This window comes from Herpailurus yagouaroundi, unplaced genomic scaffold, assembly GCF_014898765.1.
Source record: "Herpailurus yagouaroundi ecotype Mexico unplaced genomic scaffold, PumYag 185, whole genome shotgun sequence".
Taxonomy (NCBI): domain Eukaryota; kingdom Metazoa; phylum Chordata; class Mammalia; order Carnivora; family Felidae; genus Herpailurus; species Herpailurus yagouaroundi.
Window position 1 is genome coordinate 12,135,063 of NW_024412416.1, and position 18,104 is coordinate 12,153,166.

An 18,104-nucleotide genomic window follows, 5' to 3' on the forward strand; every position below is an offset into this window, starting at 1 on the left:
CCCCCCTAGCTTACCCTGCACCCTTCTCCCCAGCACCACCCTCTCGAGGCAGCCATTTTTTAATTTCTTTTTTATTAAAAATTTTTAAATGTTTGTTTATTTTTGAGAGAGAGAGAGAGAGAGAGAGAGAGAGCGTGAAAGCTGGGAGGGGCAGAAAGAAAGGGAGACGAAGAATCTGAAGCAAGCTCCAGGCTCTGAGCCATCAGCACAGAGCCCGATGCAGGTTTGAACCCACAAACCCGGAGATCGTGACATGAGCTGAAGTTGGACGCTTAACTGACTGAGCCACCCAGGAACCCCTCAAGGCATCCATTTAGACAGGAACGTGGCCACAATTAGGGCAAACCCAGCGTGCCGAGGACAAAATGGTAGCAGCACTGGGAGGCAGAAAAGTTCAGCGAGGAGAGCTGGTGGAGGGCCTTCCTTCAAGCCACAATACCTCTGCCTACCCATCCTCTCTGCCCGTCATCTTGGAAGGTGAGGACAACACTGCTTGGGGGAGGTGACCACCAGACCCCCTTGTGTTTCCGAGACCACACTCCCCCATCCATAAGGATGGGGCCCAGCCTTCTCTCTATCACTGAGCTGCCAGCTCTGCCATTAAGCCGTCGGGACTACCATTTCTGGGGCACCTCACTGTCCCCTCCTTGAGGGGCTGGGGGAAACTGGAGCCTGCAGCCTTCCTCCTGGGAGACAAAATATGGTGGCTGTGGGAGAGGGAAGGTCAAGAAGGAAACACAGGGCAGATTCCCAGGGACCTGCAGCTGTCTCAGCAGCCATCTGGTGCTGGCTGAGGCCAGAGCCACGTTTTCCCGCAGGCCTCTCACTTCCCCCAACTGGAAATGTTGCCCTTGAATCAAGACAGTGGTTACATACCTCTAAATAATTAACCGTTCTCTTGAACTGGTGTTCTCGGCCTGCTTCTGCTTTTCTGGTTGATTTCGCTTGTCTTTTTCCCTTTTTGATCCAAAGGTGGCATTAATAGTTTATGAGGAAATGTGTGGTCACACACACTCCTGCTCACATGCAGAGGGAGGGGAGGCCCCTCCCTTACTCTGCATGTCCAAATCAATACGAGGGAAGTGAAAGCCTCCAACATCAGGCTCTTTCCTGCTCTTCTTGGAACAGAAATGAGGGTCAAGTCTATGTATAGGTTTGGCCTGAATCAAGTTCAAGAGCTTTTTGTTCCGTTCAACAGCGTTGACAGGCGCGGGGTCCCCACAGACCTTAAACAGAGCAATAATACATTCTGTGACAAAGAGCACCGAGGGAGAGAAGTTAGGAAATGGAAAATGGAACGTTATTTTTCATTCAGCGAGGACTTCAAAAGAGGGGGAGTAAGGGAATCCGAATCTAGTAAGTTGGTACTGGGAGGCAGAGTTGCTGGGGGAGAAGACTCTGGAACATTCGGAGTCCTTGTTACTGAAGCAGGTGGCTCCAGAGAAGAGGGAAGTAAAGCAGGATTGGACCCGGCACAGGGAACTGCTGGTGAACATTTGACGTGGGCAGGTAAGGGACATCCTAAAGAAAATAGGATCATACCTATGAGTGCAGGATGCCCCATTTACAAAATGTCTACAGGGGGCAAATGAGAAAGTGGTAGACGAGATTGCTCTTACAAGGGCAACGGGGCCAGGGACCCGGGTGGTCAGGAGATTCACTTTTACCTAGAATGTTTCAGAACCTTAAATATTTGTGCCATTTGCGTGTGTTACTTTCCTAGAAAAACCAGGAAACAGATAAAGACGTGAGTAGAAGAACTGGGGGCAGCTTTAGAGAGGCTTGTTTGTGGTGAACGAAAAGAAGGCAGAAATGCACAGATTGAGAGGGGGCTTTTTTCTGGCTTGCAAATATCTTTACAAACTAAGTCTTAGGAAGATGGAAAACATAGCTAAATTAGGCTGCACCACACCAGACGACTTGACTTGTAGGTCAGAAATGGTAGAATGTTGGCAGTTTCTCGTGGTTCAAGCCCGGGTTCCTCAATCGTGGCGGCGTGGACATTTCGATGATTGTTTATGGTGTCGTGGGGGCCGTCCTCTGTGTTACAGGACGTTTAGCAGCATCCCTGGCCTCTACCCGCTAGGATGTTAGCAGCACCTCTCGAGCTGTGATAATCTTTGATGGTTTCTATGTCTCCAGCAGGGCTGGCAACATAATTTGTGGGGCCCTGTGCAAAATAAAAATGTGGAGCCTCTTATACAAAAACTATTAAGCATTTCAAGACAGTGAAGGCAGAGCATTAAATCAAGCCTGGGGCTGGGGCCCTTCTAATCACGGTGCGTCATTTGACTGCGTAAAATAGACACCCATGAAGCTGACCCTGGCCTCCAGACACTGCCAAATGTGAGAACCACTGGTTTAATCTAATATATTTAGGTCTACTTATACACATACTCAGAGTCATAGAGAAAGTCCACCTTTGTTTCCTTTTTTTTTTTAATTTAATTTTTTATTTTTTAAAGTTTACATCCAAATTAGTTAGCATAGAGTGCAACAATGATTTCAGGAGTAGATTCCTTAGTGCCCCTGACCCATGTAGCCCATCCTCCCTCCCACGACCCCTCCAGCAACCCTCTGTTTGTTCTCCATATTTAAGAGTCTCTTATGTTTTGTTTTCCTCCCTGTTTTTATATTATTTTTGTTTCCCTTCCCTTATGTTCATCTGTTTTGTCTCTCACAGTCCTCATGTGAGTGAAGTCATATGATTTTTGTCTTTCTCTGCCTGACTAATTTAACTTAGCAAAATACCCTCCAGTTCCATCCATGTAGTTGCAAATGGCAAGATTTCATTCTTTTTGGTTGTCGAGTAATACTCCATTGTATATATATATATATACCACATTTTCTTTATCCATTCATCCATCAATGGACATCTGGGCTCTTTGCATACTTTGGCTATTGTTGATAGTGCTGCTATAAACATGGGGGTGCATATGTCCCTTTGAAACAGCACACCTGTATCCTGTGGATAAATGCCTAGTAGTGCAATTGCTGGGTCGTAGGGTAGTTCTATTTTTAGTTTTTTGAGGAGCCTCCCTACTGTTTTCCAGAGTGGCTGCACCAGCTGGCATTCCCATGTTTTCTCTTTTTTGAAAGAATAAACTTGCATGAAGTCTTTAGAAATGCTATACTGGAACATCAAGTATCAGAAAGTTTGCATGGCAGCCACATCTGGCCCACCACCTGTTTTTGTAAATAAAGTTTTATTGAAACACAGCCATGCTCATTTGTTTACATATTGTTTTTAGCTGCTTTCCCTTATGATAGCAGGTTTGAGAAGTTGCAACAGAGACCATGGGGCCTGCCTAAAATGTTTATTATTTGTCCTTTTACAGAAAAAGTTTGCTGACCCTGTTCTAGACAATTGAGTTTTCAACCTGTGGTGGTGGTAGTAGTGAAACAGATGGAATTATCTAGAAGCCCTTGGGTGTGTGATCCTCTAGCCCCTATCATCCACACAAGGCAGAGCAGTTAGGGTTCTTTTCTTTTTTAATATTTACTTTTGAGAGGCAGAGAGAGAGAGAGCGCAAATGGGGGAAGGGCAGAGAGGAAGGGGAACAGAGCTTCCGAAGCAGGCTCTGCATTGACAGCAGAGAGCCCAATGTGGGGCTTGAACTCATGAACAGTGAAATCACACCTGAGCTGAAGTCGGATGTTCAACCAACTGAGCCACCCAGACACTCCAACAGAGCAGTTAGGGTTCTTGTTGCAGAGACCGTAGAGAACTACTCGGGCTTCTGTGAGGGGAGGAGAATTTATAGGAAGGATATCGGGGGGACTCAGAATCGGTGGGTGGTTTAATTCATGAAGTGTGTAGAGGGCACGAGAAGTAATGCCTTGGTTTCTCTTGGTGTCCAGCTTCCTTGCTCTCAGAGTGCACAGGAGAGAAAATGATCAGGACGGAGCTGGTTTGAGTGATAAAAAGAGCCGCGGGCTGAACAAATGGAGGGTCTAGGTGAGTTTTTAGTTTATCTGAACAGCTTCGTTTCATTCCTAATATTCTTTTGCATTTCAGCTTTTCTCTCCCTTCCCCCCATTTAAGTAAATATGACATTTCTTGGAAGAATTGTTTGGTGAAAGCAAATGAAAGCAAGGGGGTCTAATGGAAACTCAAGCAGTTTTGCAGGAATAATAATAATTATATTGATAGGTTTCCTGCCTAAGCCTTCTCAGTGGGCAGTATTTGCAAATTAACCACACTATGAAATAGTCAGCCCCTTGCCACATCTTAGTTGCTTTGTATAATCCCCTGCCCAGGCTCTGGGGTGAGCTATTCCCTAATTAAGGATTAAATTCCCATCTGTACAGTGTGAACGGGATAATGAAATTCCAGCAGGCCCTAGGAAAAGCCAAGCACTGCCTTCTGGGGAAGGCTTCTGGTTGTCCAGGGCTTGGGTCCTTCTTCCAGCCCAGGGTCCCTTCCCGCGCATCTCCCCCAAGGACTAATTGTAGATTTGGCTGGTGGCCAGAGTAGTTCTGACCTTCCTATAACCCGGGATTCCACGGTTCTGGTCCCAGCCCCATACCACCCACAGCTCGGCCACCAAGGAATCACCATATGGCTTTATAAGGACATTCTCAAGCCCATTCTAGGCTTGCTTTATGGACAGCCCCTAAGCTTCATGGCTATTCCCCTCTTACTTCATTTTTGGGTGCGTTTTTCCGTGTGGCTGAAGACAGTTTTCCTCCAGTTGTTCAGCAAGGAGTTTGAAAGACACGATACCCTACAGCTCTGTGAGAAACAGACCCAGAGCACTCGCAGAAGGTTCGGTGGGCGTGTTGGGTGAAGACGCAGGGTCGCCGTGGCAGACGACGCTAATGGCTGAGTGTAGGGGAACTGAGGGCTCAGGTGTGTTTGGGGGCCCCCAAAAGTAGGCTCCCTCGTCTGCAAACTGAGGTTTCTGAGACATTTCATTGTGGTCCCCTGGGCCGTTCTTGCTTGGGAGCTGTGTTTCTGGGTTGATTATATTGTACTTAAAAACCAGCGTTCACTGGTCAACATCGTCTTCAGATACAACGAAGCGAATTGATCACACGGTGGCTGATATTTGAGATCTCTTGGAGGTCATGCGGTCCAGCTCTCAAAATCGCCTGTGCACACAAATCACCTGACAATTTTGTTAATGGGCAGATTCTGACGCATTGAGTCCGTGTGGGGCCTGAGACCCCACATTCCTGGGAAACCCTGCTATCTACTGCTGGTCCATGGACCACACATTGAGTAGCGAGAGGCCGTGAGGCAAGATCATACTTGTAAAGAGAGAAGAAATCAGACTCACCAATAAAGGGAAAGATCCAACGTGTTAAGCTCATGTGCACGAACGTTTTGGTAGCTTTTTAACTCAAGGCGTGATTCGTAGGGATTAGAGCAAAGCCAGCCTTAAACTTGTTTCCTTCTGTTTATTACAGTAATTTTTTTTTTTTTTCATTTCAACTAAGCCTGCGTTCAAATTTAGACGTGGATCTAGAACTGCTTCTTGGGTCTGAGTCTGTGATGTAATCGTGAACGCCGCTGTTTTACAGGTTGGGTGTGATGCTCAGGAAGCTTTGTAAGCTGTCTGACCTCTTTTGCCGTCTGTAACATGGGGATCCTAGTAGCACTCAGGAAGGTTGGACAGCTGGTATCATTGGGGGTCGACTCTGGAATTGCTTTAGCTTGGGTTCAGTTGCTAGGTTGACTATTTGAGTGTTTTCCCCCTTCTCGGGGCTTTGTTCTTCTCATCGGTAGTATAGGACAGGTTGGGACCTGTCTTAGAAGATTGTTGTGGAGATGCTATGAGGAGGGGACCCGGTGTGTGGTAGGCACTCGGGGACGGTGGGGCTAGCAGAGATCTCTCCATTCTGTGGAAACCTGACCTTGCGGCTGGCTAAGATGCCTGCAAAGAGGCAAGGACGAAAGAGTGTGTTGAAGGTTGGGGAGGCCATTTCGTCCTTCCATTTCACATGTATGGAGCGTTTACTAATGGGCAAATGCTGCGTGAGGTTCCGTGGGGCCCTTGAAGAAGAAGCAGAAAGGGATCCGCGAAGAAAGGAGTAGAAATTCTGACGGAAGAAAAAGAAATGCCAAATCAGACAAGCTGAAAACTAGTCTCTTTCTGGGAGGCCGACTGATCTGTGTGGCCCATGGGTTGATCCAGATCCTGAGGTTATTCTACTGGGAGCTGAGAGGACACAGGAATTACGGAAGGGGAGGGAGTCGTGCTGAAGTAGGAAGCCTGGTTGCCGAAGGCCACCATTTGTGTGTTTGACTCCTCAGAAACTCTGGTTCTCCGAGAGGTAGCCCTCAAAGCAATGCAGGCAGAACACTAGGAAACCTTAGGTTTCACCCCGTTCTCCGCATGGCGAAATGACGCCATGTGAATTGGCAGGGGGCGCTGGAGCAGAGTTAGATCAATTTGCCCTGGTTGATCCGATGTCCCTGGAGTGGGCGTGCATCAGAGGTTACACACTGTGAACCGTAGGCCAAGTTTAGCTCGCAAATGTATTTGGCCCTCAGCTGTTGTTGTTGTTGTTGTTGTTTTAATGTTTATTAGCTGCCAACATTGAAAATATTGGAGACTTTTTATTGAAGTGGAGATTTCCAACTATAAAAATAAAATTTGTAATTCTGGGCCTGTGTTCCTATGTAGTAGCAATCTGTCAGCTCTGAATAAAGGAGGGGCCCTTTAGGTGACCACACCTTCTCGGGTGGTTCACAGTCCCTGCCTGACCTGCTTTAACCATGCCCGGGCCCCGCCTGGCCTCTGTAGGCCTTTTAACTTGTGACTGCATTATATTTTGGGCACCTCTGCCCACAATTTCTCATCTAATCTTCTGTTTGAGGGCAAGGAAGCCATGTTCTAGACTTTCACCCTCCCAATATCTTCATTTCCTTAAAGCCTTGTTCCCTGTGGCCACTGAAAGGTGAAAGGGACACCAGACTCAGACTCAAAAGATCTAGGTGTGCGTGTAGGTGTGGACACTTAACCAGCACTGAGACTCTGGGCAGACACCATCTTCCCAAGTCTCAGCTTCTTTATTTGTGAAGCACAGGCTCATAATCATAATGACTAACTGGGCAGGAAGTGACAGTGAGCTCTAGAGGGTGGGAGAGAAATCGAGAACCTAAGTAATGGGATGCCTCCAGGCTGGTGAGGGAGACAGAACTGATGTAGATAGGTAGATGAGATCATAAGTGCTATTATACAAAGATGGTCGTGGCGGGGGGATGATGCTTGATTCAGCTTCAAGGTGGGAGGCAGTCAGATAGGGCTTCATGGAGGAGGTGATCAGCTGAGACTTGAAGGAATGTTTGGCTTTGCCAACATGACCAGATAATCTAATGCTTCTAATAACTACAGTGCACAGGCTTCTAAGAGGGGTAGATAGTTAGGAGGTAATTCTAGCATCACAGGTTACCCACTAGCTGTGGGGGAAAGAGGGTTCTGGTCAACTTTCTGGACACCCCTCCGATGTCCCGGTGGAAGCTGACCCTCTAAAGCTGGCTTGGGAGGTTCAAACTGACAGACTGACATTCTCCCCACCAAATCTCCTTTGTTCTTGGTGAGAAAGGAATATTAGCGTTTGGGAAAAAGTAACTTTGTGAGAAATTTTAGGCAATTGGTTAGTGTGAGAGTCAAGACAGAGTTAAAAACAGGGTTTTGGCCCTTGCCTTCTGGAACCATCACTGTGCATTGATGGCTGGAGAAAATAATATAATCTGATTGTTCCATTGGGTCATTTCTGGGAACATGAAGACATGTTTCCAAAACTTGAAGTCCGTGTGCATTGAGAGAGTACCTCGATGCTTGGTCCCGCATCCTCCCTTGGCCTCCTCTTCTCTGGCCCCCTGCTCTGTCCACAGAAGACACTAGTTCCCTGTGAAACTCAACTGAAATAGATGCGACCCAGTTTTTGCTACATAGAACGAACTCTGCTGGGGTTGAAGATGCATTTGGCTGCCCGAGAAAACCCCAGCCTGCTTCTCCTCACTGCATCGCATTTGGCAAATGTCTTCTGCAGAAGGAATGCCGAGAATTTCCCTTTTCATCATGTCAGATCATCTGGCTTGGGCTGGCCCTTCCCCAAGAGCCCAGCGGACACAGCTGGAGCAGGGCGGGGCCCAGGCGGATTGTTGAGCTGGGAGCCCTGGCCTTCCCTTGGCTCGACGGCCACAGTGGAACAAGGCTGAGGCCAGTGCGTCCCACGGGGTTGGGGAAGGCACCTAGCCTGACGTACAAGTGGAAGGACACCGGGCACAGGGCGACCTCGGCTTTAATCCCAATCTAAGCGGGAATCCTGAGATTATGACCTATAAACTCCCCAAGAATGCCTCGCTATTTCACAAGGAGATCTCCAAGAGAAGTTATTTCTCCAGGGGTGGATCCAGGTTTTGGGTGGCCTGAAGTTCTTACAATTTTTGGAGTCTTTTTTGAGAAAAGAAAATTATGGATGCAGAGTTAAGTACAAGGGCCCTTGCCAGGGAGGGGCCTTGACGCCCCAGACATGTTAATGTCATGGTGAACCCGCCTTTTCAATTTCCGTTCTAATAGACAGAAAAGGCAGCCACAACAGGAAGACATTTTGGATCGGGCTTTGGTTGTTAATTTATGGACCTGCTCTTGCTGGCCTGCTGCAGTTGGGGGATCCCTGACAGATGGGGGAGGGTGGGGGGTGAGGCCCAGAGGCCCTGGTGTTTGTAGGGAGATCCACGGGAGATAGTACACGCTGGGGAAAGCCAGGGGGAGCAGTCCAATGTCAGCTGACTGACAAATGTCAACCAGATGCCAACGGCAGGGGATCAGAATGTCATTCAGAGGGGCCAGACTGGTGTTGGCTAGATTTCATACAACAGTTTAGAGGTCCAGAGTTATCCAGTCAGAGCCTCGCACACCCGCCTGTCAATGTAGGCCGAACGGCCTCTCCTTGCCCAGGTGGCCAGATCATTTCTTCAGTTGCAGGCATGACTCCTGGAAGGACGTTTGCCTCAGGAAGCTGACAGTTTCCAACCCTGAGTCTGTCGCTTCCCGGCATTGAGCTTTACGTTTCTTCACGTGTGAGACTCCTGTCACACACGTCGGCAGAGTTGTGCTAATCAAAATAACTGATACAGGTGAAGCCCTATTACTGTAATATTAAACACAATTCTTTCTCACTTATTTTTTTTAAAGTGACTTTATTTTTTAAATATAATTTATTCTCAAATTGTAAACACAATTCTTTAGAAACCAGATTAAATAGACACATGTTCCTAAGCATATGCCACTTACATGTCCATCTAATAGACTAAGGCGGAACTCCATCTACAGAGACAATGCATATTCTCAGGCCCACCTGGAACATTTCCACGAGCCGACTGCATCCTGGGTCTCAAAGTCTTAAGCCTCAGAAATATACATCATACTGGGCGCCTGGGTGGCTCAGTCGGTTAAGCGCCTGACTTAGGCTCAGGTCATGCTCTCACGGTTCGTGGGTTTGAGCCCCATGTCGGGCTCTGTGCTGACAGCTCAGAGCCCGCTTCAGATTCTGTGTTTCCTTCTCTCTCTGCCCTCCCCTGCTTGCACTCTGTCTCTCTCTCTCAAAAATAAACATTAAAAATTTTTTTTTTTAAATGCACAGGGGGCGCCTGGGTGGCTCAGTCGGTTGAGCAACTGTCTTTGGCTCAGGTCATGAGCTCACGGTTTGTGAGTTTGAGCCCCACATGGGGCTCCGTGCTGACAGCTCAGAGCCTGGAGCCTGCTTCGGATTCTGTGTGTCTCTCTCTCTCTCTCTCTGCCCCTCCCCCACTCACACACACACTCTCTGTCTCTCTCTCTCTCAAAAATAAATAAACATTAAAAAAATTTTAAAAAATATACATCGTACTGACTCCATTCCTTGCAACAACCTTGTATTCCTTATATTCATGGGACAAACTCAGCAATGTTGCTGAACTCACTTACTGTTCTACACCGTCAATACCCAGAGTTCTTGAACACTCAGTGTTGAATGAGAACATTAAGTGGCAGAATATAAATAAAATGTGATACCAATTGTGTAAAATTTAAAACGCAATATTATTTGTTTTTTTTATGGATGGATATTTAGATTAGTAAAAGCATGGAGACCTGGAAGCATTTACCCAACTATAGGTGAGTGTTTCAAAGTTACTTAATATATCAGAGATGTTGTGTTTAGAAAATAAAAAGGTCTGAAATAAATGCAGTAAGTCTATATATGTTAAATCTAGCCTATGTCTACTGAGAGGATTGTCATATCCCCGACTTCATATCACTTTATGTTCAGAATTAGAAAGAAAAGGGGTCAAGGTTGGGCACATCAATGGTATTCAGCAAGTGCTAAGTTTTGGTTGGACCAGGGTTTTTTTTGTGTTTTTTTTTTTAATTTTTAAATTTATTTTGAGAGAGAGAGAGAAAGAGAGGGGGAGGGACAAAGAGAGAGAGGGAGACACAGAATCTGAAGGAGGCTCTAGGCTCTGAGCTGTCAGCACAGAGCCTGATGCGGGGCTCAAACCCACCAGCTGTGAGATCATGACCTGAGCCCAAGTGGGACGCTCAACCGACTGAGTCACCCAGGTGCCCCTGACTGGATCAGGTTTTCAGAGAGCATTTAATGAGCTAGTGTGGATGAAAGTTCCTGGGGCAGGTGCCCAGGATGGGTCTGTCCCCTTCGTCCCCATCTTTGTGTTCTGGTGCAGCCTCTCCCCTGTATGGGCCAGGCTGACTTCTGGGGCTGCACACGGGTCTTCTCCTCCATAGTCTGGAAGGCTCCCTGGGTACTGGTGACATCGGAGAGGCAGTGGCAAGATTCAGAGGCTGGGGAAGCTGGGCATTAGTCCATGGCTGATCCTCATGCCCTTGAATCCAATGGGTCAGTGAGACACTGTACTTCCAGACCTGCGTATCAGCCCTGAGTGGCAGGTCAGGGAGAGATAGACACTCCTAGCCACCCCATTCCTCCCTTGGCTTCCTGTATTACTCGTTAATACCCACCCTGATCTCTCCTGAGGCAGTGGGCTTTCTTACCTTTTTAGGATAATTAGCAAACCTATTATACAATAAAAACATGGCTTGGTTTCCATGGTGATTTGCATGTTGTGTCTCATGATGCCTTCTAAGGAGACTATCTTAATCTTCATCAGCCCTACTGAGACTAGTCTCTGCCATATCTCATTACAGGGAAAATTTCCTTAAGAGAACATTGTATTTTCCTAATGTTCCTTTCACTGGGGCAGAAATCCCAGTGTATTGCATGATGACTATAGTTAACAATTTTGTATTGTATACTTGAAATTTGCTTAGAGAGTGGATCTTAAATGTTCTGAACACACATACATACACACGATGGAAACTATTCGAAGTGATGGATGTGTTAATTGATTTTATTGTGGTAATCATTTCACAATACATACATATGTCAACTCATCACGTTTTACACTTTATATAATTTTATTTGTCAATTACATCTCCATAAAGCTGGGAAAAAATAAAATTTGCACTTCGGAAACAAAGACGTCTTAAGTTCAAATTCACCGATTTGCCCCTAATGCATCCTGTAATGGAGAGTAACTTGTTTCTAATCACGAGTTATAGTATCATCGAGCGATGGTCAACCCTTAGCATACATGCTGTTAGGCAGCTTAAAAACACTTAGGATGTGGGTCTGTGCGACCACTCGACAGATATGTGCAGCGAAACCTTGAAGGCTGTGTTCAGAGACCTGTAAGAAATCCCCTGAGGGATTTCAGCGTCCTCAAACAGCAAGTTCGCAGATGGGCAAAGCACCGAGAACTATCGGGTTTGTGGGAACAAATCAGTTTGAGTCAGACCCAGTGGGAGCCATGCCGTGTGGGCAACCTCGTAATGAATATAGACTTGCACCATCCTGTGTGTCATTATCCCAGCTGTGCCTATTACTGTTTCAATAATTGAAGGCAATTTGTTACAGGGGTACCTTGACTGATGGCAATCAATAAGCCAGAAGTCTAGAATCCAATCCAAACTGGATGAGGGCCCCGGCGGGTCTTCTAGGAACACGACGCCTCTCTCTTAACCCGTTCTACTCCTGGAACATCTCGAGAGTGGTCTTACCGAACGCCTGTCTCCTCATCCAGCGCTGGGATGCCTTTGGCAGATTCCCTTCATTGGGCTGCTCAGTGTGGTCCACGGATTGGCTGACTCCATTTTGGCATCAGTATCACCTGGCCCTTGTTAAGGCCAGATGTCAATCCTCCGCCCGGCCTCAGACCTACTAAAGCAGAGACTTCCCGGGTAGGGCCCCAGAAGCTGGGTTGTCCCAAACCCTCCAGACAATTCTGATGCCCGCTCACGTTTGAGAACCACTGGATGAGGGGAAAACCAAGTGTTAAGATAACAACAGAAAGCGTGAGTAGAATTCAGTCTTTAATTGCAAGTCTGCTTTCTCGGTGCAAGGCGCGCGTCTCCTCCTCCCACCCCCAGCAGGTCCCCACGCCCCGCTCCCCGCGAGGCCTTCCAGCACCGTCTCCACTGGGGCAGCCTGCCTCCCTCTGGCTTTGCCCCACAGCCCCGCCAAGCATGGCCGTCCCTTTCACACCCCACGGCGAGAGTGCTGGCTTTGCACATATTGCAAGTGCCAGAACTGACAGAAGTGACACTTATTATAAAACACGGATTTCATTTTATCCCGTCTCCCAACCAACCAACCATGACATTCCTTCCGGCCCCCAGATGGGTCTAGGAACGGCATGAGTTCGGAAAGTAGGTTTTGCGAGCAACGTTTCTTGATTGGCCTCCGCTCTCCCGTGACAGAGGAGTGGCTCTTACCTCAGTAATTGAGTGAATTGTCGGCGTTTCATCTATCGTCACTTAGAATTAATCACGATCTGTACTCCGTCCCCCACCCCCCAACAAGAACAAGGGCATCAACGTACTTAAAAAATACAGGACTGCTTTAATGAGATGTAATTCACATACCATACTGTTTCCCCCTTGAAGTATTCAATTTAATGAATTCAACAAATTTTTTAAATGTTTATTTTTGAGAGACAGTGCGAGTTGGGGAGGGGCAGAGAGAGAGAGAGAGAGAGAGAGGGACACAGAATCAGAAGCAGGCTCCAGGCTCTGAGCCATCAGCACAGAGCCCGACGCGGTGCTCAAATCCCCAAGCCATGCGATCATGACCTGAGCCGAAGTTGGACGCTCAACCGACTGAGCTACCCAGGCACCCCTCAATGAGTTTCAGTATATTCCCAAAGTTGTGCAACCGTCAGCACCATTAATTCTCCAATTAATCATCTAGAATCTTTTCATCCCCTTCAGAACACAGCCTGGACCCTTTCATCATGCCCCCCCTCTCTACCCCTGCACTCCTGCTCCCCCATGTCTTCGAATCCGCCTTCTGTCTCCATGGATTTATCCATCGGAGGCATTTTGTTTATGTCATGTAAATGGGCTTATGTGATGTCTGGTTTTCCAGAGCTGGCTTGTTCTGTTCACTCAGGAGGTAGCGGGCATCAGCACTATTCCTTCTCATGGCTGAATCTCAGCCAGTTTTACCCTGCGGCTCCTTTGTCCTCGTCGCCTTGTCACTTGCTAAGTTGGATTTTAGCCCCAGACCGTGTGTGTGCGTATATTTAGCTTATTTTTCAAATAATCAATCGTTATTTATCATCAGTTTCAACAGCCACATCATCTCCTCTTCTTCTGCCCCCGTCCCCCACGGTGGGGACCAGACTCTTACACTGAGTGATCACCCAGCGGTTTGGATCTTATGTCAGGCTCTGAGCTTAAGGAATCAGGACTTACTACATAATTTTCTTAAACCCTTCCCCCTTGTAGACTTCCTGGTGGCCTTGCCCGCACCACAGCTTGAAGCACACGAACTGCAGACGTGTGCGTCCCACCTGCTTCCTTGACCTCGCTACGCCGGTGTCTCAAACATGAAAAGTCCAACAGAAGATGCCGATTGTCCCCTCCCCCAAAATGACTCCTCCCTGCACTCATCCTGTCCATCTTATAAATGGCACCACGTCCCCTTGCTGCTCAAGTGAGGAGGCATCCTTGACGCTGTTTAAAAAAATTATTATTGAAGTATAGTGGACATACAATATTACGTTCGTTTCAGGTGCACAACCGAGCGATTGGATGATTCTTCACATGGCTCCTGATGCTCTGTCTTTTCTCCCCTCCCACGCTGCATTCACTCGTGTTCCCCAAAGGTACGTCTGAAATCCGTTCCTGAGCTGTCCATCTCCAGAGTCACCCCCAGACTAACTTCCTTAGTTGCTGGATCTACAATAACTTTAACTGATCTCCTTGCTTCTATTGTTGTCCTCCAAGAATCCATTCTTTCCCTAACTGCCCGATGGCCCATTCAAAGCATGTACCAGAGTGTCATGTTCTAGCTTAAGAGCCCCTGATGACCGCTGCTGTTCCTAGAATGAAATCCAGACTCCTTTCCCCCACCTCCCCATTTTTTTTCAAACACATTTTAAAAAGTTTATTTATTTATTTTGAGAGAGAGTGAGAGATGGGGAGGGGCAGAGAGAGAGAGAGGGAGAGAGAGTCCCTGACATTGCAGAGCCTGATGCGGGGCTTGAACTCGTGAACTGTGAGATCATGACCTGAGCCAGCAAGCAAGAGTCGGGGTGCTTAACCAACTGAGCCACCCTGGCGCCTTGGCTCCTCTCCCCTTTAAGACACTTGCCAGTCTTGTCTACGCCCGCCATCTCTCAGTAGAGTAAGTCGTCTTTGAGCAGGGACTCTTCTGTCCCGTGCACACTCAGCCTGCAGGGCCTGGCATGTAATGGAGCTTTAGTAGCTGTTGATCGACTGATTCACTCTTTCTGCTCCTGTCTCAGCCTCCCTGCTACTCAGTCTGACCACCTGACTCCAAATTTGCTGTGGGCTTGGGGGTTTCAGCTTTGAGCAAAGGCTGATGGTGGGGTGGGGTGGTGACTTGTGAGAATATCACTCATTTGAGAATATCACTTCCAAGTGTTGCATGATGCCTCTGGTAAGATATCACTTGGTGTTTTGGAATTCGTTGAGTAGAGTGGATTCTTTCCCCTCATCTCTTACTTCTTTTTCATCTGGAAGCTAAGTTGTCTTCTGAGCTGGAGTCTCTGGGATTTGGGGGCCACATCCTGGTGATTTTTCCAGAGGTCAGGCTGGGGATCTTGAACAGTCCATCCTGTAGATTACACTCATGGGAGGTGACCCTCTGGGAATGAAGACAGGTCTTCAGGGTAAGGACTCACTCACATTTCTGCATTTGAGGAGAACAGCAAGCACCAAACCATGAAATGTTTCTGGCTAATGGAAGAGAAAGAAAAAGACCCGTGAAAGCAACATTCCCTATGCTCATAAATACCAAGCAGTGCTCCTAGGTAACCAGAGAGAATGCATGGGGACAAGAGGAGTTTTCTGGGAGCATACTGGGCTTGGTAGGGCTAGGGAAGGGGCTTGCACATATCCTTTTCCCCTAAAGGGCAGGCTCCCCTACTGCAAGCTTTTTGGAACACCTTCCTTTAGTCCAGCAATCTGAGCTGCCCCACGGATTCTTGTCCACAGGGCTCCGTGCACCAAGACTGGCTGCATTCTGAGGTCAGTTGGGGGGCCATCTTAAGGCCAAGGGCCACATTATTGATAAGGCAGAAACTCTCCTTCTGATCCTTAGTTGGATGGGATTTCTTGAATGTTGCTTAGATGCTGGGGATCCGGCCAGGGGTAAAACCTGGAGCTCGTGTTCCTAATGAGCAAGAAATGAAGGACCACAGGGCACACGGCAAATGTAATGCTAGAGGAAAGTTTGAGTTATGGGGGACACAGAAGACGGAGTGATAAACACTGAGGGTGGGGAAAGGTGCCAGGGAAGGTGGCCCAGAGGAGGGCTTTCTGGAGGAGCATACAGCCTGAACGAGGGTCTGCAGGCTTGAAACACCTTGGGGGAACTGTAGGCAGATCTATCTGGCCGGAGCCCTGGGTTTGGAAGCAGAGTTCATATAGAAGGTCAGCACTGGACAGGTCAGGGTTGGGTTTACATTTTCTTTTCTTTTCTTTTTATTTTTTGTTGAGGTTTCTTTTTATTTTAATTTTTTTAGCTTTTTAATTTTAACTTTTAATTTTTAAAATATAATTCATTGTCAAGCTAGCTAACATACAGTGTGTACTGTGTGCTCTTGACTTTGGGAGTAGATTCCCCCGATTCATCGCTTCCATACAACAGCCAGTGCTCATCCCAACAAGTGACCTCCTCGCTGCCCATCACCCATTTTCGCCTCTCCCTCATGCCCTCATCAACACTCAGTTTGTTCTCTGTATTTAAGAGACTCTTATGGTTTGCCTCCCTCCCTCTCTGTATAACTATTTTTTCTCCTTCCCTTCCCCCATGGTCTTCTGTTAAGTTTCTCGAGATCCACATATGAGTGAAAACATAAGGTATCTGTCTTTCTCTGACTGACTTCACTTGGCATAATGCCCTCCAGCTCCATCCACGTTGCTGCAAATGGCGGGATTTCATTCTTCCTCATTGCCAAGTAGTATTCCATTGTATATATAAACCACATCTTCTTTATCCATTCGTCAGTTGATGGACACTTAGGCTCTTTCCATAATTTGGCTATTGTTGAGAGTGCTGCCATCAACATTGGGGTACAAGTGCCCCTATGCATCAGCACTCCCGTATCCTTCGCATAAATTCCTAGTAGTGCTGTTGCTGGGTTGTAGGGTAGTTCTATTTTTAATTTTTTGAGGAACCTCTATACCGTGGGTTTGCATTTTGGAGATCATGCTGGCTGTAGGGTGAAAAGTGGATGGGAGAGGAAACGGGGGATCAGTTGGAAGGCTGTGCTCTAGCTGCGGGGAGGAGAAAAGTGAGTGGCAAAGAGATAACGAGCATTTAGCACTAACAGGCTCGGCGTTGACAGTTGGTTGTGGAAGAGTTGACAATGATTTTCATGAATCTGCCTTGAGCTCATGCATGGTTCAGTATGACTGAAACAGGAGACATGGATTAGGTTCTGGGGGAAGATACTGAGTTCTGTTTTGGACGTACTGAGTTTGAGACATCTGAAGGTTCTCTGAAAATGTCCTGAAGGTAGACAGCTGCAGTTTGGGGCTCAAAGACATTGTCACCTCAGACCTGGGCACAGAGCTTCAGAGCAGGAACGGATTCCATGGTGGATGGGATTGCGCAGGGAGGTGACAGATAAATGGACACCGAGCCTCACTGGTCAACAGTATTCGCATTTAAAATTTCTCACACCCTCTGCCCTGATCACACTGAGAGAGGCATCCCTTGTCCCCGGGAGAGAAACTGTCTCACGATAAGGGCCAGCCCCTCGAACTGCATGGAAATCTTGCCAGTGCGGTAGGACGCCTGTGTAAGCAGGGCCACGGTTTCTGGGTAGAGGGAAGCGGCTCTGAATTCAGTGTATTCAGTATCAGAGTGGCTGTTGGTGGGGTGAATGAATACCTAAGCTGGGAGATGGGCGGTGGCCAAATCTTGGGCCCTTGGGATGCAGATCATTTGAAACAAAGAAAACTTAGTTCTTGTTTCTTTCCCAGGGGGGGGGCTGCCCTCCTTCTGTCCCAACACGGCAGGGGGCAAAATGCTCAGCACTCAGGAGGAGGCCCTGATGAGCTATTGGTTTCGTGAACCTAGCAGCACGACAACAACCAATAGTTTTCCTCACCAGTTAAGGGCCCCCCGTCAGCTCTGCCTCACGGTTTCTGCCTGGGAACGACAGGTGCACCCAACAGACAGAGCTGTGCCGCAGGCACTGAAAAGAAACATGTTGAAAGAATGTTGCTGTTTGCTTTTGAGTGATTGTTTCATTTTCCTTTCAGCCCTCAAAATCAAAAAAGACGGAGTTAACCGCTTGGAGAGGTGGCATTGTTGGTTGTAAGGGGAACGGGACTGGAAGGCCTCAGCGACCTTGTGGGCAACGGCCCCTGGAGGATGAAAAGGCAGAGGATGTCCCCGATCGGCAGTGGCCCGGTAGGCAAGGGGCTGGGGACACAGAACTCCATCTGCCTGGGCGAGGATGGGCCCTCGTCCCCCTTGTGCTCTAAGGGGCATGTGACCTCTAAGCGAGGTCAGGGAGAGTTCAACTGCTTGAAGGATTGGATTCAATTCCAGCT

At 47.7% G+C, this 18,104-nt stretch overlaps 1 long non-coding RNA gene across 1 annotated transcript in view; it reads left to right on the forward strand.

Moving 5' to 3' along the window:
• LOC121042449 (uncharacterized) overlaps positions 1-18,104 on the forward strand; it is a 127,348-nt gene that overhangs the window by 19,897 nt on the left and 89,347 nt on the right. The window contains exons 3-4 of the long non-coding RNA XR_005796207.1: positions 3,862-3,958; positions 17,811-17,961. This is a non-coding gene — a long non-coding RNA (uncharacterized LOC121042449). The remainder of the gene's footprint in view (positions 1-3,861; positions 3,959-17,810; positions 17,962-18,104) is intronic.